The sequence below is a fragment of the Simochromis diagramma genome, unplaced genomic scaffold, assembly GCF_900408965.1.
Source record: "Simochromis diagramma unplaced genomic scaffold, fSimDia1.1 OVJJ01000205.1, whole genome shotgun sequence".
NCBI lineage: Eukaryota > Metazoa > Chordata > Actinopteri > Cichliformes > Cichlidae > Simochromis > Simochromis diagramma.
Genome location: NW_024386782.1, coordinates 3,283,989 through 3,306,897, shown reverse-complemented (window position 1 = coordinate 3,306,897; position 22,909 = coordinate 3,283,989).

Sequence of the window (22,909 nt, the reverse complement as noted above, 5' to 3'; positions counted from 1 at the left end):
AATAATGCATTTTTGAGTTGTGATGGGTGAAGCCTTGTTACATTTCTGCATCTCTCATTTTCATGTATCAATATTTTGGAATATCTCAGTGGATCTGAAAAGACTGGATAGCTCAGCTGATACAGGGGGATTGATGATAGCTGCTGAGTTCACGCGCTACTGTCAGCGCTACTGTTCTCTCTGCCTTGTTTGAGTAAACCTGAATATGAATGCTTACTGGTAGGCCAAATGCTAAGGTTTTCAAAAGCTGCATAAAATATCACCAACGGCAGCCACTGGAAGGGCCAAACCAATTTAAATATGAAAATTAAATATGTGAAGATTTTTCTTGTTTGCCTGCCTTTTTCATGCCTTGAACCTGTCTGTGTCACTTTAACTGGCCTTGAGCTGCAGTCCCTGTAAGGTAATAAACTGCTGAGTGGAATCAAATGTCAGGAACATACAGGTAATGCTGGGAGGGCCCCCCTCCCAAAAATGCAAGCAATCAGTTGCAAAGAGGCTTCACGTGCTTGAGAAAGAGTTCAAAGAATAATATGTACTTTCATGTCATGAGTCAATTATGATGTATCGTACGTAAAAATGAATCAAATAAAAACTGTAGATGCCAATGCAAGCAGAAAGAGTCTGATCTATAAAAAATTCTGCAATATATAATTAATTAAAACAACAAGAGGGCAGCGCCTTGGCTTAACCAGCCACAAACACTGCTTCACATCATTTATTTTTCACTGTCCAAACCACAAACCAACTGTGTGGTTTGTGGTGTGCAAACTGTTTTTTTTTTTGTTTTTTTTGCTGTTTACTGCAGAGGGGATAGAAAGAAAAAATTAAAGAAATGTAATTTATTTTCAACAAAGCTATCTGACACAGACAAAGTGTTTTTAAGTTTCATTTGGCGAAACAAAGATGCTGTATCTTCAGCAACAATAGTAACTGCTTAGTTAAACACTCCGAATGTGATATCCAGCGTTTTGTTTCAATAACAAAGTGCCTCTTGGAAAATGAAAGTTTGGTACATTAAAAATTGATTTGGTTTTCATCTACATTTTTATAATCTGCAATGTAGAGGATTAAAAGTGAATGTAATTTGGCTGCAAAAATATTTATCACGATATACATTTGAAAATTTGCGATAAATATATAACTGACGATATAATTGACACTAGACAAAATACTTTACAACTCCACAACTTTATTAGTGCAAAAAACCCCATCAATGTATTTTTACTTAAACAAGCAGCTTTTTTAAGTGCATTAAAGTTATATAAAAATTTAACAGTGGAAATGCAAATTCCTTGCTGACAGTTTAACCAAAAGGCATTTCCAGTGGAAATTTGCCGACATATCCTCAGCATAACCATGTATAATATCCACAAAACTTAAAAAGAGGTTATACACACACAATATGGTAATATTATTGTAGCCCTCATTTACTCAATACCATTAAATAAATGGGCTTTGGGTTCTTTTTCTAGTGTACTCTCGTACGATGTTTTTAAATTAACTTCTCTTTTGTTTCTGGGATCAATGAAGCTTATTCCTTACCAGTAGCACTACACGCGAAAATTAACACTAGTGTCTATAGTGCAGTAAATCATGTCATACACCATGTAAAGTAGAGCATTGCAACCCTCCTTTAATTTACCAAACAATGAAAACAAGAAAATAATAAAATGGCAGATTTCAGTATTCCGGCAAACTGAAAAAAAAAAAAAACACACACAGCAATTTACACACTGTACACAGAACCTCCACATATACAGTGTAAACCACCAGTGATAAAACAATTATAGTCCCAAACTAAACCTAAAGCCGGCAGAGATAAACCCTACGTTGCAGGCCTGTATTGTTCCAGTATAAATCCAAAACGATCTCCCAACCGGAAGTTCTTCACTCAACGAGCAAAAAATAAATAAATAAACTCAGTACCTTGTGAAACGTGCAATTCCCACCAGCTTAATCCAGGCAACAAGTTGTCTTCAGCTCCTTCAGAAACACTCCGCTCTGAATGCAGTAGCACAAAGATGAGGAAGGTCCGTGATCTCCACGTGCTCCACAAGCTACCTGTTTTAGCTTCCCACGTTGCCAGAGGTACTCTGAGTGACGCGGGCACTCAGAGTGACTATCTGGGGTGTGTCCGTCGTTATCCAGTTCGGTAACGATCCTCTGCAGCTTGTTACGTTCCACAACTTTAGCGAAACGGCAGCCTACAGTAGTCCTTATTAGCGAACGGCTGGGTTAGCCTCACTTTAACTTAATGCGTGCACGGCCGCAAGAAACAAAGCACACAGTCCAGCAGACTCACGCTGAAACTTTACGTGTTATGTCACTAGCTTACCGACACTGTGACTTATCTGTCCGAAAAGTCAAAACACACTTACTACTAGTACATAAAAACAAGCTAACTTCTCCGGATGCTCCGTGTAACTCACGCACCACCGCCCCCTCTTCTCGCGCTCTCCTCTTTTTTTTCTTTCCTTCTCCACCCTGTGTTACCTTCACAGACCTTATCCCCATAGGAAATTACAGTTCTCACAAACAATTCACAAGAAAAGAAAGATAACTTATTTTAAACAATGCAAACATGTTTTTAATCATTTTACATGAACTTTTACCTTTTTAATAAACAAGAAAATTTAAATAAATGAACTCTTTGATATTTATATTCTCAGATTTCACTTATCTTTTACTATTTATGCATCTTTTTAACCCGGGTTACATTATGTTGAAGCACAGTATGTATCACTCCGCGAGGCGCCTGCCTACGATAGCCGTAATGCTCCGACAATCCATCAAGCGGTGCAGGTTCATAGCTTAGCAAAGTCGTACTAAAACATTTGACAGATTTTCGAGCGCCGTGTACATAAAATCGTTTCGAGGTCAGTAAACACAACCAGAATTCATACATAAGGCACACGGGATTATAAGGGGCACTGTTGATTTTCAGAAAAATCAAAGGATTGATTTTAAGTGTGCCGTATTTTCCATAAAACACGGTAATAACGACGGCCCGCTAGCATGCTCTACCAAAAATAGTGCTTTGTTGTGTATCTGACGGACGAAAGCTAAACCAGTCCCACACCACTGAAGTTGCAGCATTTTTACAAACCAATTCTGGTTCATCCGTTTCATTCAACGATCCACTTTCGGTCTTCTCATTCTGCGTCGCCGCCATGTGCGTATGTAAACAAAGGCCCAAAATTACACTGGTATTACCGTGAACGGTATGATATACCCCAGCCCTAGTTAGAAATGGTTCTATTTGGCAAAAACTTGAGTTCAGAGTCACCAAAGTTATTTGTGTCTGTTCAAACTATGCAGGTTACAGGTTTCGCATTAATCATGTAAAGAACACATATATATATCATTATTTTTGACTTCTTTCTATAGTTAAAACTATAATAGGAGCTGCTTTGTTGTTTGACAATTACCCTTCACAACACCAGTATTACAAAGTTCATTTCCATTTTCCAGTCTGTACAGAGGCAGAATTTTCCCTTTTTTCTTCGTAGCTTACATCATAGTCTGCCAACATCTGCATAGCTTGTGACTTTGTGGTGACTTGCAATTTTCTCTGTCGGGTGTAGTGTAGGCAGCAAGCAATGGTGACAGGTTAACCTGCACTTGACCCATGATGACAGCCTTCCCTGCGTTTTTCACAGAATAAAAGTCAGACTTTAGAAAGCTGTCTTTTCTGCAGTGTTGATTTTTGAAAGCTAGAGCCATTCCATTATTGTAGTTGAGACATTCACTCAAGTTATAAATGGCGGCACCAGATGCAACACCGGAGCACTGTCAAAATCTGCAGGCTTCATCCTCAGGGGACAATCAGCATCTGTACAAAATCATTTGGAGGAATATTTTAGGGGGACACAACCAACGACCAATAATTCCATGCATAGATCTGCCCATGAGCATGGCTAAGAAAATAGTTCCCTATTACAGAAACTGCCCACACTGGTGTACAGCAATGCTTTGATAATAAGTCCTTGTACTGTCTCTTGTGGCACCAGCACAAGAGCAACAAGAAAACAGATTACTACTGGATGCAAACATGAGCAGTAATGCATACTGAATGCCTGTGGTGGGAATTTGCTGTAAAAGCATTTTCCCAATACAAGAAAAGGTAAGTGCAAGTGCATATATATGTATAAATGGATGTTACAGTAAATGTTTCATGCACTACAAAATAGATTTAGTATGGTATTTGTTCAGTAAGATATACAGAATGTAAAAAAAAAACACCCTATATTTTACACAATGAGAACCCCAAAAGAATATATAGTGATTAAAAATACATCTACTCTAGTTTTTCTTTATTTTCATGACTATTTACATTATCGATTCTCACTGAAGGCAACAAGACTATGAATGAATTCATATGAAATTATGTCGTAGGCAAAAAAAAGTGTGAAAAAGGTCAAAACATGTTTGATATTTTAGATTCTTTAAAATAACCACCCTTTGCTTTGCTACTTTGGCATTCTCTCGATGAGGTAGGTCAAGGCAGTCAACTGAAATAGTTTTCCAACCATCTTGAAGGAGTTCCTAGAGATGCTGAGCACTTGTTGGCCCCTTTCCCTTCACTCTGCCATCTCATCCCAAAACATCTCGATTGGGTTTAGGTCAGGTGACTGTGGAGGCCATCTGCTGAAGCACTCCATCACTCTCCTTCTTGGGCAAATAGCCCTTACACAGCCTGGAGGCATGTTTGGGGTCATTGTCCTGTTGAAAAATAAATGATGGTCCAACTAAACACAAACTGGATGGGCTGGCATGTTGCTGCAGGATGCTGTGGTAGCCATGATGGTTCAGTGTGCCTTCAATTTGAAATAATTCCCCAACAGTGTCACCAGGAAAACACCCCCACACCATCACACCACCTCCTCCATGTTTCATGGTGGGAGCCATGCATGTAGAAATCATCTTTTAATCTTTTCAGTGTCGCACAAAGACATGGCCACATGAAATAAATGTGGGTTAATATGGTGCTGGAAACATTCCTCAGAGATTTTTGTCACTATTGACATGATGTCATCAAACATTTTCTTCAGATTTGTCAGCTCGGCATCCGTGTTGAATCCACCATGTACCAAAGATGGTCTGTTGGGTTGAGATCAGATGTGTAGGCCATATGAGTATTTGGGCTTTGTCATATGGTCCATTACCCTGTAAGCAGCTATCAGAAGATGGGTACATAGCAGTCATAAAGGGATGGACATGGTTATCAGTAACACTGAGATAAGCTGTGGTGTTTTAATGATGCTCAGGTATACAAATGTATTGAGAAAATGTCCCCCACCTCATTAGACCAACGAGGTAGGAAGGATCTATGCTCTCATGTTGATTATGTAAAATTCTGACCCTAACATTCAAATGTTGCAACAGAAATCAAGACTCATCAGATTAGGCAATGTTCTTCCAATCTTCTATTGTCCAATTTTGGTGAATCCATGCAAAGTGCAGTGACCTGCTGATGATTGGTTCTTTTTTACTCTATAAACCTTATAGATAATTGTATTGGAAAATCCCAGTAAAACTTCAATTTCTGAAATATTTAGATCAGCCCATCTGGCACCAAAAATCTTGCAGCACTCAAAGTCAACGTAAAGTTTTTTCCTCATTCTGATGCTTGGTTTAAAATTCAGCAGATACTCCTGACCATGTCTCCATGCTTAAATACATTGAGTTGCTCCACTGACTAAATAGATAATTGTGATAATGAGCAATTGAACAGGTATATCTAATAAAGTGGCCAGTGAGTACATACGGTAGCATGTATGTAAGCATGTATGTAAGTTACTTTGTTAAATAAAGTTATACTTTCCTTCTAAAATTTATACATCCCTTATGATATCCCTCAGTTGTAACGGTTTTTATTTTGCAACCAATTAGGCTCACCTACAAGTTGTGAATACAAATTTAAACAAATTCTTATTAAACAGTTAACCGGTAATTATCATTTTTAGAGGGTCATGAGGCCAACGCTCCTGATCTCACAGTGAATGTAAATACCTGTGAAAGGGCTGATCACTGAGAAATTAATGCATAAGGACTTGATTGCCCATTTAAGGTCTGAAAGCTTCATTTCACACTTTCACACTTTTAAGTCTTTGACCAAGAAAAGGAACACACACACACACACCCTAACTACACTCCCCTGCTGTTACATCAAGGGATGTTTCTGTGCTGATAGACTACAGGCTAGGTTCTATTGTATCATGCAACTTCCCACTGGCTGCTATTCAAGGTTATTGATCAACACTCACCTCCATCATCACTTTGCTGTCTATTTAATTTGCTGCAAGGCTCCTCATTAATTACACTTTTTCCATCTGGGCCTTGCTATTAATCTCTTAGTCTTTGATCTGTTTAATATGCCTTGTGGACTATTCTTGACATCCTCTGCAGTTGTCTGAACACATTTAGTCCACTGGCTACACACACACACACATATATATATAAATATATATATCCAAAATATTTTTTTTTTTTTTAATTTATGGACTAAACCACTTCAAGTGGACTTTTCATATAGTACTTGTGGATGAAATGGTTCAGCTTATGGTTGAACTATAACAGCAGAAAATGTCTCAGAAGTCTTCTGTGAGTTGTCATTCACTAAATAGTGTCATGGTCCTGGGTCATTTTGACCCAGTGTTCTCAGTTTTCCTGTGGTTTTGTATTTTGTTCCTTATGTCCATTGGATTGTTTGGTTTGGTATTTGGATTCCCCCTGTGTCCATGCTTTTATTGTGGTGTTTGTTCTGGTACCGTGTTCCCGTCCTTTGTGTTCTGTTTTCTCCTCATCCCCTCGTATTCATCCTTGTTCTCTGCCTCTCTCTCTGTGTTCATCTCTGTGTACTGTGTTGTGTTTAAGGTCCACATCTTGGTGTCAGTATTTTCAGTTTCGTGTCCTCCCTGCTCGGTCATGAGTAATTGTCTTCAGTTGTGTTCCCCGTGTGTTCCCACTTCCCTCATTACCTTCTGTGTATTTATGTCAGAGTGTCCCTTTGTTCTGTGTTGCGTCGTCCCTCTAGGTTGTGTGCATTTCCCGTGTCTTCCCAGCGCCTCAGCTTTAGTTTCTCCCAGTATAGTTTTGTATGACTTCTTATGTTCCTGTTACAGTTTTTTACAGCCGCTAGGACACATTTCTCAATACTTAGGTCACTTTTGCAAAACTCTTCACACAATTCTCCTAACTGACCTTCAGCTTGGCAAAGCAGTTCATTTCACATTCAAAATGCACTACAACTACCAAAACACTTTATTCAGGTCTCAAATAAACTCATTCTTCCAGAACACTAGCAAAGGTTGACAGCCGACAAACACACTTTGTCACCCACAAAACAATGACCTAAAAAACACTAACAACATGTAGCATTACACAGTGTTTTCTTGTGTAAAACAAGGACACATCTCTGTTTATAATTTCAATATATGTTACTGGAATGAATCAGACATCATGCAGAATTCGTTAATATTTGTTTATGTATTTTTATTTTTTTGCACTAAGTAATCCCAAAATACAAGAATTTGTATACACACCATCCATTGATATACATACAATAGTAATGCTATTCTACTCGGTCTTCTCCATTTGGCCACAGGTTCTCATCCACATCACATCTTATGTCATTTAGGGCAATACACCTAGGAAATAATCTTCTGGCATGCCAGAATTGAAGGAGTTGAAAAATTGAAGGAGTAACACCTGTGTAGATGTTCATCTACAATGAGAATAAGCTGTGGCTGGTTAAACTGCATTTTTAGATTTAAAATATGTTTCAATAAAATATTGCTGTTGAATTTTGCTGTCTTTTTAAGTTTTGCATTGTGTTATTGTTTTGGCCATAAGTTTAACAGTTTTGAAAACAGTATGTAAGTACATGCAAAATGTCCTGTCCAAAGATTTTTGGCAGTTGTTGTGTCTGAGTGAGAAGATAATTCATGAAATTTGAGAGATGTAGTCATTGAATGCATTTTGTGCCAAAACAATGATAACTGATCCTCAGTTTAGCCCACATAGACTTCTGTTGTGCTCACTGTGTGAGGAGTTTTGCAAAAGTGATCTAAGTATTGAGAAATGTGTCCTAACGTCTGTAAAAAACTGTAATAAAGACCTGCCTTTGAGTTCATCCCCGTGTGTCTAGAGCCGTGCATTTGGGTCCTCTCTTGCCTTCACACAGCCGCCGCACGACAAATAGACACAAGAGCGTGGAAGTTGTCTAAAATGGATTCACTTTTGAGTTGCTTCACACGTGAGGGAGGACAAAAAGTTCTGCTTTTTTTGTCCAGTCTTTCTCTTGCCAAATCTGAAACCATCTACACATCATTTTGAAAACTAATCTTGAGTGCCTCATCCACGGTGAAAACCGACTTTCAAACTCAATCTCCCCAGCAATCAATCTTCCTCTGGCAGGGGAGGTCTGTCGAAACTAGAAGCCATGGCTATGAAGAAAGTAACATTTCAATTTCTCTCTTCAACTCTTAGTGGCAGCCGGCATATGTTAGCCTTGGCACTGGATGAAACCATTATGAACGGGTGACAGGGGGTGTTCCTGTAAGAAACAGAAGAATGCAATAACTCATTGAAGCTCTGTTTCAAAAATGTTGATGTGAGAAGAGGTCTGTGGGGGTTGCTGTGGCTATGACAACAGGGGTTTTTAATAATTGAACTTGCTGCTGTGTGCTCAAAAAAAAAAAAAACAACAAAAGAAAATGTTATTTGCTTAAATAAATGTCTCTATGTAATGAATGTATTTAACATGCAAATTATTCTTTCGGCATCTTTTGCTTATACTTGTTATTGTTTAGAATCTCTTTACTAAAAAATAGTTTGGTTTTTTTCTGCTACTGTATCCTGAATCCAGCAGTTAAAATTTTTTTTCCAAACTTCAGAGGCATGGAGATGTTTAATGAGCACACAAATGCTTCAAGGGGAGACTTTTTTCCTCCTAACTGCTGATCAAATATTCTATGAATCTATTAATCTACCCTTTGAGTCAAAGTTCCAGTTTCCTAAACTTAGTTATCACATCATTGCTGTACACCAGGAATGAATTTTACAAATAGTATGCTTTTTGCCATCAGCAGAGAGCAAGTGTTATTTCTGAAGGGCATTACTTATTGGTCCCAAAATACTGCTTATTAGTAGTATTTTGTCACTTTAAATCAAACATTAGTGTGATTTCTAATGGAAATACACTGACTCTTGATGTTATTTTTGTACTTTCTGTCATTATGAACTAAAAGACTGATCAGCAGATCAACTCACAACAAAAATACTAAATAAATGGACATCAAATGTTGACCCAATTCACAAAAAGTTGGGACATTGTGTAAAATCTAAATGAAAAACAGTAAGCAATGATTTTCAAATCTCATGATACCATGATATAAAACATTTCAAATGTACCATTTTTATGAAAAATATGTTAATTCAATTTTTATGCACTTTCTGGAGAGGAATGTTGGCATATCCTTGTCTGATACAGTGGGGCAAAAAAGTATTTAGTCAGCCACCGATTGTGCAAGTTCCCCCACTTAAAATGATGACAGAGGTCAGTAATTTGCACCAGAGGTACACTTCAACTGTGAGAGACAGAATGTGAAAAAAAATCCATGAATCCACATGGTAGGATTTGTAAAGAATTTATTCGTAAATTAGGGTGGAAAATAAGTATTTGGTCACCTCAAACATGGAAAATCTCTGGCTCTCACAGACCTGTAACGTCTTCTGTAAGAAGCTTTTCTGTCCCCCACTCGTTACCTGTATGAATGGCACCTGTTTGAACTCATCATCTGTATAAAAGACACCTGTCCACAGCCTCAAACAGTCAGACTCCAAACTCCGCCATGGCCAAGACCAAAGAGCTTTCGAAGGACACCAGGAAAAGTATTGTAGACCTGCACCAGACTGGGAAGAGTGAATCTACAATAGGCAAGCAGCTTGGTGTGAAAAAATCAACTGTGGGAGCAATCATCAGAAAATGGAAGACATACAAGACCACTGATAATCTCCCTCGATCTGGGGCTCCACGCAAGATCTCATCCCGTGGGGTCAAAATGATCATGAGAACGGTGAGCAAAGATCCCAGAACCACACGGGGGGACCTGGTGAATGACCTGCAGAGAGCTGGGACCAAAGTAACAAAGGTCACCATCAGTAACACACTACAACGGCAGGGAATCAAATCCCGCAGTGCCAGACGTGTTCTGCTGCTGAAGCCAGTGCATGTCCAGGCCCGTCTGAAGTTTGCCAGAGAGCACATGGATGATACAGCAGAGGATTGGGAGAATGTCATGTGGTCAGATGAAACCAAAGTAGAACTTTTTGGTATAAACTCAACTCGTCGTGTTTGGAGGAAGAAGAATACTGAGTTGCATCCCAAGAACACCATACCTACTGTGAAGCATGGGGGTGGAAACATCATGCTATGGGGCTGTTTTTCTGCCAAGGGGACAGGACGACTGATCCGTGTTAAGGACAGAATGAATGGGGCCATGTATCGTGAGATTTTGAGCCAAAACCTCCTTCCATCAGTGAGAACTTTGAAGATGAAACGAGGCTGGGTCTTCCAACATGACAATGATCCAAAACACACCGCCCGGGCAACAAAGGAGTGGCTCCGTAAGAAGCATTTGAAAGTCCTGGAGTGGCCTAGCCAGTCTCCAGACCTCAACCCCATAGAAAATCTGTGGCGAGAGTTGAAAGTCCGTGTTGCTCGGCGACAGCCCCAAAACATCACTGCTCTCGAGAAGATCTGCATGGAGGAATGGGCCAAAATACCAGCTACTATGTGTGCAAACCTGGTAAAGACCTATAGTAAACGTTTGACCTCTGTTATTGCCAACAAAGGTTATGTTACAAAGTATTGAGTTGTATTTTTGTTATTGACCAAATACTTATTTTCCACCCTGATTTACGAATAAATTCTTTACAAATCCTACCATGTGGATTCATGGATTTTTTTTTTCACATTCTGTCTCTCACAGTTGAAGTGTACCTCTGGTGCAAATTACTGAACTCTGTCATCATTTTAGGTGGGGGAACTTGCACAATCGGTGGCTGACTAAATACTTTTTTGCCCCACTGTATACGATTCTACTTAACATTCTGGATCTTCTTTGTCACAATTTTCATTTCATTATTTACCAAATGTTTTCAGTAAGTGAAAGGTCTGGACTGCAGGCAGGCCAGTTCAACACCTAGACTTATGTACACATTGTCTTCTTCTTAGCCGGTAGAGCTTTATCATGGATGTGTGGATGACACAGTTAAGTTTGTTCACAGACAGGAACAATTCCAGAAATTACTAAGCCCATGCAGTTATTTCCATGACTTATGGACATGATTATCCTGACTTAATGCAATGATGATATTATGTACTATAGATGATAAGATATTTAACATCCTCACAATTTTAAATTAAGGAATATTATTCAGAAATTGTTATTTGTAGATACAGCTTATTTGTTTTTGGGTTGTTTTTTCAGAATGGTGAACCCCTGCACTTCTTCACTTCTGACAAGCTCTGCCTCTCTATGATTCTTTTTTTATACCAATCATGTTACTGACCTATTGCCAATTAACACAACTATTTTCAAAATCTTTCTCTGGCTATTTCTTTTTTTGTGCCACTTACATATTTGTGGTTTTTGCTTACATTTTTCACAAAGTTTATGGAATTGGGTTTGTATTTATAATACTAAATAAAACAGTTGCTGCAAAAATCCCAGTGGACTAAAGTCACCGCTGGCCTTGCTCATATGAGGAGTGGCTGTTTAAGTCAGAGAAATGTCAGCTCAAGTTTGCTCCCCTCGGTGATTGGACAAATGTCAAGAGAAAGCGAGAGAAAATCCCATCCAGTATATCCATCTCAAAGGAGTGACAAAAATCAATGGGTGAGATACTCATCAGGAGCATGTTAATAATTTATCGCAAGCCCGTGGCAGCTGTATAATTGATCAATGGGCGATAAGTTGTGGTGATAAATATTTCAAGGGTGGCTGAGAGTGAAAGAAAGGCCTCTCACTAGTCAACGGACCCTCGGTCAGGCGTTCTCAATGGGAGACTAGGTTTATTGAGTCTCTTCAGTTGTGCAGTCATTTTCTCTGAATGCCTGTTTGCTGCGGGGGTAGCTCTCCCAGAAATGATGGACACGATTCCCATGGAGAAGATCAAAGGGCTCAAACAAGTACACACATGCTAACAGTGTATTGTTCAGGTCTATGGATCAACTGTGGCATCCCAAAGGCTAAAGCCTTGGAATTGGTTGTGCAGAGGGGTTTGCTTCAGCAGTCACTTTTAAAAGATATAGTCCTCACTTGAAAGGGATTATTTGTGACTCTGTGCCAGTCGCTGAATATGTTTTCTGTTCACTGTAGGGACAACAAGTCAAAACATCTGTTACTTACTGTATAATGAAATGGCTAGAATTTTTAAGGTTTTGCTATATAAGTGACACGTTTTATCCTGACAAGCACCTTTTTTCCTGGTACAGTCTAAACTCAGCTTCACTGTTATGTGACAGTTGTTAATTCTTGGATAGAGGTTTTCACACTTCTAAACATTTAAAGCCACCCAAAATGAACCAGTAGAGACACCTAAACACAAAATGCATGAAAAACCATATCAAATACATCCTGGCACACAGAGGCTGTCTGTTTCTGTGTGTCTACAGAGACTCTACTCTGAAATATCTACAGTTTCATGAAATAAAACATCAATTCAAAAAAAATGGGGGGTGGGGGTTGTTGATATAGAAAATCTCTTAGAGTATATTCACTGACTGGATGTATTTTTAAGTCCTTTATCTGCTGACTAAACTGCATCAAGTACCAGGCTGTGTAACAAACTGCATCTAGGTTATCATTTATTCTATACACAACGTCTTAGTTTCTGTTTGCTTTTGAATTGTTCTTGAATAATAGCATGTTGCCTTTTTAATATAAAACCTGTAGCAGGGAGACAGACACTATCTCTAATTTTAAGATTAGGCTTAAAACTTTCCTTTTTGCTAAAGCATATAGTTAGGACTGGACCAGGTGACCCTGAATCCTCCCTTAGTTATGCTGCAACAGGTGTAGACTGCTGGGGGATTCCCATGATGCATTGAGCATTTCCTTTCCAGTCACCTTTCTCACTCACTATGTGTTAATAAACCTCCCTGCTGAATCATACGTGTTATTAACCCTAACCAAGCATGTCTTTTTCCTTCTCTCACCCCAACTGGTCACAGCAGATGGCCGCCCCTCCCTGAGCCTGGTTCTGCCGGAGGTTTCTTCCTGTTAAAAGGGAGTTTTTCCTTCCCACTGTTGCCAAAGTGCTTGTTCATAGGGGGTCATATGATTTAAAAATATTCTCTGGGATTTTTCTCTGTATGTATTATTGTAGGGTCTACCTTACAATATATAGGGCCTTGAGGCGACTGTTGTTGTGATTTGGCGCTATATAAATAAAATTGAATTGAATTAAATAGCAGCGTGCAGGGCTGGACTTAGACAAAAAATTGCTCGTGGCATTTTTGGCCCCTTTTTTGGCCCACCAGGAAAATTCCCGGTATTCCAAATTACCAGTCCAGCCCTGAAGTGTGTTGATATTTGAAAAATTAAATCTCAAAGAAGAACTTTTTTTTTTTCTGAAGAAGAAAGGAATAATCTGCAGTCTACATAAGAAAACATAAAATACACATAAATAATCTCTCAAGCACTGAAAAGACACAGTGCTGTCGTTTTCTTGTTTGCACTGTCCTTAATTGTTGCCAATAGGAAACATGACAAGCATCATTATAAATGATTAATTTCCATCAGACAATGAACTGTGCTGTGAATGTGAGAGACAAATGAAAAATTGGAAGATAATCTTCATAGCACCTGTGAAAGCCTATGTTTTATGTGGGAGTGCATAAATATTTATTTTATTGAATCAAATATAACTCCTTAATCCACTGGCAGTATTCATCAACCGAGAAAGCCATGAATATTCATCCTAGTTTATCACGAGTGAACAGAATTTTGTTCTGAAATTTCCATCTTGATTAGTTCACCGTGAACTAAACAAGGAAAACAGAAACAATGTAATTCATTAACATGGAGATGAAATGAAATGAGTATCAAGTCTAGGCGTCACATGTGTTTAATATTCAGTCCTGTACAAGGTGTTACAGTGTTTGGAGCTGTAAAGAATTAAAAAGTTAACACAGGAAGTACTTTTCGAACATTGTTGAGGAGAAAAATGTTTTTTGAGTGTAAAAAAGTACAGCAGTTGTGCAACATCAGTTTATATAACCCGTTAAGTAAATGTCCTTGTGGGTAGTCATTTTGCAAAGAATGCGTAGCCTTTCTTTTTCACAAAACAGAATTTACAACACATATGCTTCTGAGATGCAGATTTTCATATGCTGACCTCTGATGGAATGTAATAATCCCCTTTTGTTGGATTTAATGATGCTGCTTTCTACTTCTTTGTCTATTGATTGAATCGTCCCTTATAATTTAAACAAATTTCAAACAAATAGGGCTGCCACAAACGATTATTTTGATAGTCGACTAGTCACCGATTATTTTTGCGATTAGTCGACTAATCACATCATGCATCCATTGGATGTAAAACGTACAGCTTATTGCACCAGCAGCATCTGCTCTTATATAACTATCATTACCTTACAGCTTTAAGTGTTTAAGGTATGTGCTAACTAAAAATAAAGACAAGATGATAGTTTATTAAATTTTAATGAAATTTGCAGATTGTTTCGGTGAAGTTTAATAAACTCCTTGCTATCTAAAATATAACAGGACACTGGAGTATATTCCCGAGCATCTCACACTTCTGATAATCAGTTGTCTGCTTGACGTTTATTCAGCTGTGTAAAAACTATAACTTTAATCTCAGCCAAACCAATTTACTCAGGAACAAATAAAATACTAAAATAAAGCCAAACAATAACATTTTTAAGTTGTCTAAGTGACTTATATATATTTAACCTGAGTAGCGAAAGACGTCGGTGAGTTTGAAAACGATTTGCCAGGAGTCCGGTGTGCTCACGGGCTCTAGGGAGCCTTGCCCCCGGCTAGCTATTGAGCTAGTGGGTAACAGACGTCTCCGAAAACGTCGGTGCGCTTTTGAAAATATTTGGTGTCTTGATAAACTGAGCAGATATTTGAGGTTTACACAGCTACATTCTCGCTTGAAAATATGTTAAATGTTTATTTTGTGACCCAGAAAGAATAATAAGAGTAATATTAAAACTAACTAGCTGCTGCCATTGTTGACAACTGAGCTGAGCCGCGCTATGAATTCTGGGACGGAGCTACTTCTTCTTCTTCGGGGTTTAACGGCAGCTGGCATCCTTGTACATGCAGTGCTGCCATCTTCTGTTTCAGTCCGTTATTACACTCTTAAATTCTACTTATTCCTGCGTCTTTTGTGATCTTACAAAGCTTCAAACGACGCGTCGACTATTAAATCAGTCGTCGACGATTTTGATAGTCGAGGTAATCGTGACTAGTCGACTAATCGTGGCAGTCCTAAAAACAAACACTCTTATAACCACAGATTGAACCTGGATGTCTGCTTATGTTTGTTTTAAATTAGAATACATTTACATTCTCCGTGGGGGGTGGGAACATAAAAGAAAATAGCAAAGGGATTCTTATTCACTGGGAAACAAAACTTGAAACAAAAAGGCTATTTAGATGTTACGCAAGCCACAGTTCTGGTATTTGATTCATGCATCTGAAAAAAACTTAGCGGCTAATTAATTGAAAGAGGAGTAAAAGTTGTGAAACAAAAACAAAAAGAAATCTTCTTTGCAGGACCTTTTTTGAAGAAGTGTGGTGTAGTCTTTGATAGACGTGTTCAGTGAAGTTTAGAAAAAAAAATCAAGGTCACCTACATATAACAAATACAGGAATTCTTACATCTGACATTTGATGCCTCCTGTGTTATGTAGAGTGCAGCTTGTGAACACTGTATTATCCTGCGTAGTCACACAACCTCCTCATCAGTAGCCTCATGGTAAAGCGATGCTCATTGCATTCCTGTTTATTCCTGCTTCAGCAATACATTATGTAACAGGTAACAAAATACATAAACAATGGCCAAATCAGAAGACTTCAGGAACAGCAGCTGCCTAGAGGATGGGTAACCACAATGAAAACACAGCCACACACAATGAAGCAATGGTTCAGTTGGGTCTTTTAATTTGTCAATATGATCCATCTCAGGCCTGTTAGGTGATCTGGGCAGTTTATTGCTGTGAGTTCAGTCCACGATTGATGTATGGTTTGCACAGTTTTTCCTACCCCAATTCTGGCAACCAGACTACAAGATTCAGTTCCATATGGGCTGTGGCTCACCATCCACTTACATGGAACATCATTCTTCTTCTATGAATTTCCAGAAGAACTGTAATCCGATGATTTCCTTTCCTTTCATAAGAACCGCTCCGGGTCTCCTAATCTAGCAGCTTACCAAGCAGACACCAGCAACCACGTTCCTCGTACAGTCAAGGCAAGAAAAACAATCCCATTGGTTAAGAACTGACATTGTGCATCCAGGTCAGGAAATAACCTTTGTTAAACAAAAATGAATAAATAACAAAAATAATACAATTCAATACAAAAACGCCCTCAGTACTGGGGGCAAAAAGGAGGAGATCACGTTTAATTGGTTATAACACGGGGTGAGAGATGTAAGTCCGGACATGTGTGGTATCGATAGAAACCTCTGAATCTCAGCTAAAATCTCATATAAACCATTTCTTCAACCACCAAACACAACGAAAAAAACAAGCTGTGATTAAACAAGCAGTTACGTGAATGCACACAAGTCCGCTAAACAAACAAAACCGAACAAGAAATTCTTCAGACTTCATGTAACCAGCTAAAGAAAGGCTGGTTATCTTCCAGAGCTATCACCAATTCCAAACATCAAGTTTCACTATGCTCTGACCAAAATTCACTGAATGAGCAGCAAAACAAGACCACGAAAACACACAGCGGCGCAAATGCGCTAAGACAGAAATTGGCTTATTTTCGGCTCCCACGTGATTATCAGCAGTTACCATGCCTAACTAGCTGCATCAGAGAAATTTCCGTCAACAACCTCCATTTTAGACCCACCTACAGACACGTGACTGGACAGACGCCACATGCAGTAAATTTGGGCCGATGTGGGTTTTCGTGGTCTTGCAACTTCTGATTGGTTGAAGTGACGTGAACATGGCATGGTTACTGCGATCCTATTGGCTCAAACGATTAAAAAGAGGTGTCAATCATGCAAATTGACCAAAACAAACCAAAGTTACAGCCCCTCAGATTTTAAAGAGCCAGAGGCCAATTAAATGCTCCATGCACACGGCAGAAAAGGCCAATTGCCATGTAAATGTGTAGTTAATTCCTCAAAAAAATATTTTAAAAAAAGCATTTTTAGGCCTGTTAATAAAATTAATTAATTTCTGCTCTTTAATACCTAAAAAAATCCAACTGGCATGGTGTCCAATGTGTGCCAATATTGGACATTTTTGTACAATGGATACAGTGGATATTCATGTATTGACAGTGCTGTAATTTTTCACTGTTTCACTTTAGAAACATAAATCTTTGCACAGATGATGTTTATATGTTGGTTACTGAATTTCTGGAATGAAATTTGAACTGAAGCCTATTTTTAAAAGTTTTATATGCTAAAAAATACATTAAAAAAATTAGGCGAGGATAAAATCTAGTTACTTTTTCTATGTTCCAGTCTCAGTAACTTTGACACAGTAATATCAGTAAGGCCATGCCAACTCAGTATATTGTAAAATACAATACATAAAAACCTTGTCAATTAATGTAAAGGTCACACCTACATGAAATGACAACTGCCAATGTGACACATGTTCATTATGAGTAAATAGCTGGCTTGTTTTCAGAGGTCTTAGACATCCTAACTCGGTGATAGTGAGCTGTGTATATACCATCTCATGGGTATCTTAACCCTCGTCTGCATTCAGATAGCAAATCTGGGAGTTTTAGCTTTAAGGAATCTCTGCTGTCTCCAGCTCACGGGCCATATCTCCATACCCGACCCCCATGTTGTGTGAGAGGATTAAACTGTAATATGAATCCTTTTTGTCCCTTCCGTCAATTCAACTCAATTACATACCCATCCTGGGCAAAAAATTTTTATGTTGTAATATAATTGAGAGATCATAACTCAGCTGGAAGACACAAGTGGAGATAGGATGTGCCTGACCTTACCTGATGCCTTTTGACAGAGCTCCCTTTTTAAGATTGAATTACGGCTTTGCCATTTGTTCCTTGAATACCATTTTCTAGAGCCATGGGCCATATGTTAATGGATGATTTTTAATTAAATATTTCCGAGTTTAAACTTCCGTAAGACTTTAAATGACTTCAGCTATGCAGCTACAGGCAGAGTGATATTTTCACTGGATATCTGAACCACTGGTATCCTTCTGGCCAGGAGAATCAATATCTATCTAATGGGGGCACGTAATACGATAATACTGGGCAATTATCAGTCCAGGGGTATGATTAGCATCATCATTGTTAACCTCTCAGCTTTCAGCTGGGATAAAATGGTGTCCAATTGAATATTTCTAGTGTGTACCACAGAAATACAAGAGAAAAGCTCATTTAACTTGTCGCGAAAGAGCCGTATCTCACTTCCCCTACTTCTGCAGTAATTAAAAATTTGAGACAACAGTACACAGCTCACATATTATAGTGGAGTGCCTGAATAAAGAGCTGATTAAATGCATAGCGACTATCATTTTACCAGTACCGGATTGTTGAGACAGCTACAGATATAAATATTTGAACTGCAGGGAAAATTTTATGGGTTGACAATAAAACTGATAACATAGGGAACACATAGTTATTAAGATTAAACAGAACCATATTTTACAGCTGACAATTTCCATTCAACTTATTGAAGATATCTATACAGATTAAACTTTTAAACAAAAATGCAATACTCTGTAAATGTTACGCATCAAAAACAACGTAATCTTCTGGGTAACTGTTGCAACCTAGCACCATACTTTTATTAAACCTTGCATTCATCACCCCATTCCAGATGGCAACCTAAATACAAAAACTGACGCTAGCTTTGTGAATAATCTGACATTCCTAGTTGACATCCAAGCAGACCACATCAAACAGCGTGCCTGCATCCTGTGAGGTCGAGATAACTGATAACTATCTACGGTTTCCATTGGACTTCTGAGATCTTCTCTTGCTTCGTCCTTGATTGGATAAGTGGTGGGGAATTTGATCAACGGTCTCTCTCTACCAATAATACCTTGCAGTGAAATAAAAGAATCACAAGTTGGACCTCTCCCTTGTGATAAACCTTGGCCATAAAAGACTTTCTCACTGGGCAATTAATCTTGCAGTGGGTGGTTAGATTTCATACCAGTGCTTAAGTTCAAAAGGGAGAATCCAATGAGATTACAGACCTCAGCAATTCTTTTCTACAGCAGCGGCTCTCTTACTGTGGTATGCCCGGTGTAATAAAGAAAGTGACAATGTTCAGAAAGAAAAATGGGTAAATAAGTTGTTTTGCTGACCAAAAGGCTTCTGCTGGTTTCAAAAGACAAAAGGTAGAAAAAAATATTAGAGAAAAATCCTCAGTGTTTCCTTCGTTTCGAAAGTCAGTCAACATCATGCTGGGAATGAAGCAGTGCTGTGCTCCCGACAGTTTTGAATTTGCCTTTCATTCATTATTCACGGCGGTTATAAAACTGTAAAATGACTGCTCCTCACCAGTTTTCACACAATTGTGCTCATTCTCTCACCTCTCGATGACCCGAGTTCATCTGTCTCCTCTTAAATAGCTGTGGCACATGCTGTGTTAGAAGTGCAAAATCTGCGATGCGACATATCGCTGAAGGTGTCGGATGCCACTTAAATGTTCACACCCTGTCTCAATGTCATAGTAAAGTTCATCCACCTCCCAGCAAATGGACAAGCCAACAGGTCACAGGAAAACATTGTTCTGTTTACTGAGCCACTGTGCAACCACTGTGCAGCCCCGGACTGTGGAGGCACAAAGCAAAGCCAATACAAAGCAAAGCCGCTCACCTCAAGAGTTATTGTTGTGTCAACTGAGTGCTTGTCTACCCATACTACTAAAGGAGTCATTTCACTGCTTGAGAAGGTAATATCCCTCTATCATCATCAACCCTACATTTAATCATTATATTGCCTTGCAACTTTGAATGGGTGTATCTGATAGTCTGTCTTATGTCATTCCTGGCTTAACTGTGTTGACTTAACGGTGTTGTTATACCTGTCCCTGTTATTTATATTGTCTGCCATTTGCAGCACACTTACAATACATCACTTCGGGGACTTAGCACTAACCATTATTGCGACATTATTAAAGATATGTCCAAACTAAATATACGGTATGGAAAGAGTAGTGTCATTATTCACTTCATTAGTTACTGTACAACTTGCCAGTACTGGGTTGTACCCTTTCTTTGCATTCACAACTGCCTTAATTCTTTGTAGCACAGATTCAACCAGGTGCTGGAAGCATTCCTCAGAGATTTTGGTCCATATGGACATAACAGGATCATCAGTTGCTCCAGATTTTTCAGCTGCACATGCATGCTGTGAGTCTCCTGTTCTATCCTATTGCAAAGGTGCTCTATTAGATTGTGATCTGGTGACTTTGGGAGTTATTTCATCATTCATTGGGAGTCAGTCTCAGATGATTTGGGCTTTTGTCACACGGTGTGTTACATCAGAATATGGGTGCACTGTGTTTATAAAGGAATATACATGGTCAGCAATATTCAGTCAGGCTGTGGGGTTTTAACGATGCTCAGCTGCTAATAATAATGTGTATGTTAATTACTTCTCTGCATTTAACCCAGTCACCCAGTGAAGCAGTAGGCAGCCACCAATGCAGCACCCGGGGAGCAGTGTGTGGGACGGTTCCTTTCTCAGGGTAGCCGTTCAGTGGATTCGAAACCCCCAACCTTCCAATCACGGGGCAAGAAAATATCTATCACACCACTGCAGTGGTATCAGTAGGCTGAAAGATTGATACAAGGACGGATGAATGTTTTCATATTGTTTATGCCAAATTTTGACCCTGACATTTGAATGTTGCAGCACAAATAAACAGACAAATAGACTCATCAGACCAGGCAATAATTTCAATCTCCCAATCTTGTGTGTGAATTGTAGTTTCCCGTTTGCAGCTAACAGGAGTGGCACACTGTGTTGTTTTCTGACACTGCAGCCCATCTGCTTCAAGGTTTAACATGTTGCGCATTCAGATTCTTTTTTTTTTTTTTTTTTTTGCATACTTTGGTTTCAGCATTTGAAAACAAAAGAGTTGAAAAAAATTCCCATCATGAGTTTCTGAAATACTGAGAGAAGCTCACTGAGCGTAAATTCAATTCAGTTCAATTTTATTTATATAGCGCCAAATCACAACAGTCGCCTCAAGGCGCTTTATATTGTACAGTAGATTGTACAATAACTGATACAGAGAAAAACCCAACAACCATATGACCCCCTATGAGCAAGCACTTTGGCGACAGTGGGAAGGAAAAACTCCCTTTTAACAGGAAGAAACCTCCGGCAGAACCAGGCTCAGGGAGGGGCGGGGCCATCTGCTGCGACCGGTTGAGGTGAGAGAAGGAAAACAGGATAACCATGGACACAATTGGTTGATAAGATATCAGTTCAATTCAATTTTATCTATATAGCGCCAAATCACAACAACAGTCGCCTCAAGATGCTTTATATTGTAAGGTACACCCTACAATAATCTGCATCCGTTGACAAGGTATTCCTAACAAAATAGCCAATGAGTGTCTGCTAGTGTCATGGTCCCTTTGCCTCTCCGGCCGGCTCATTTTGGTCACAGGTTTGTTCTATTTTCTCTCTTGCTTGCCTGGGCAGAGCTCATTGTGGGCTCTCGCTCTTGGCCCATGCACCCAAGGTGATTGCAACACCTGTTGCTGATCAGCTGGCGTTCCCTTTGCCTATCTAACGCTGCGGCACGGAGCAGTCGGCGCCCTGGACCTCTGCCCCACTCACTGTATATACAAATCACTGTGGTTTCACTCTTGTGTCAATAAATTGTCACCTTTTTTTTGCTTGCCAGAATGCTGTCTGTGCTAGAATCCATCAATTAGCCACATAAATACCACAAAAAACACAAGTTTCACCAAGTTTAATCTTCTTGATAAAAATTAATCAAGTAGTGTAGTGTAGTAGAATTTAGCGGTATTTTTTAAGTGCATATTCACCTTAGAAAGGCTTGTTTCAGTACAAGCCCTTATATCTACAACTGCGCCAACATGTCTACACAGGCCCAAAACAAATGCACCAAACACTGATTTTAGAGTTCACATTTTTAACCGTTATCTAAAGTAGTCTGCTAGATTCCATTTAATCCCACAAAGAGATAGTTAGTGAAAATATGAAGTAAAAAAAAAAACAATGAAAACCCCTACAATCCATTCAGTTTTTTTCTCTGATGGATATTGGCACTGGGCTAATCATACAATATTGTTCAAATATTACAAACATAACAACAGGGTTGTCCTACTGAGCTAATAACAAGCTTTATTTTCAAAGAATAATGATGCAAACAGTTTTATTTAAATTTTATATCAGGATATTATGTTGGTGTGACCTGCACTTACTCGAAATACATTATACATGTAGAATATTTAAAGATGTAAAGCTGTTTTCACACATAAAGCCATGACCTTTTCTAGACATCATCCAACAGAGGTACAAGTGTGCATCTGGACTTTAACCTGGCAGCTCCATATTAAAAAGTCAGTGTGAAGTCTTGTGAAGGATTGTGAAGATGTTTGACTAGCACAGCTGATAGTCTGATACATTCACTCGTATCAATTAGATGT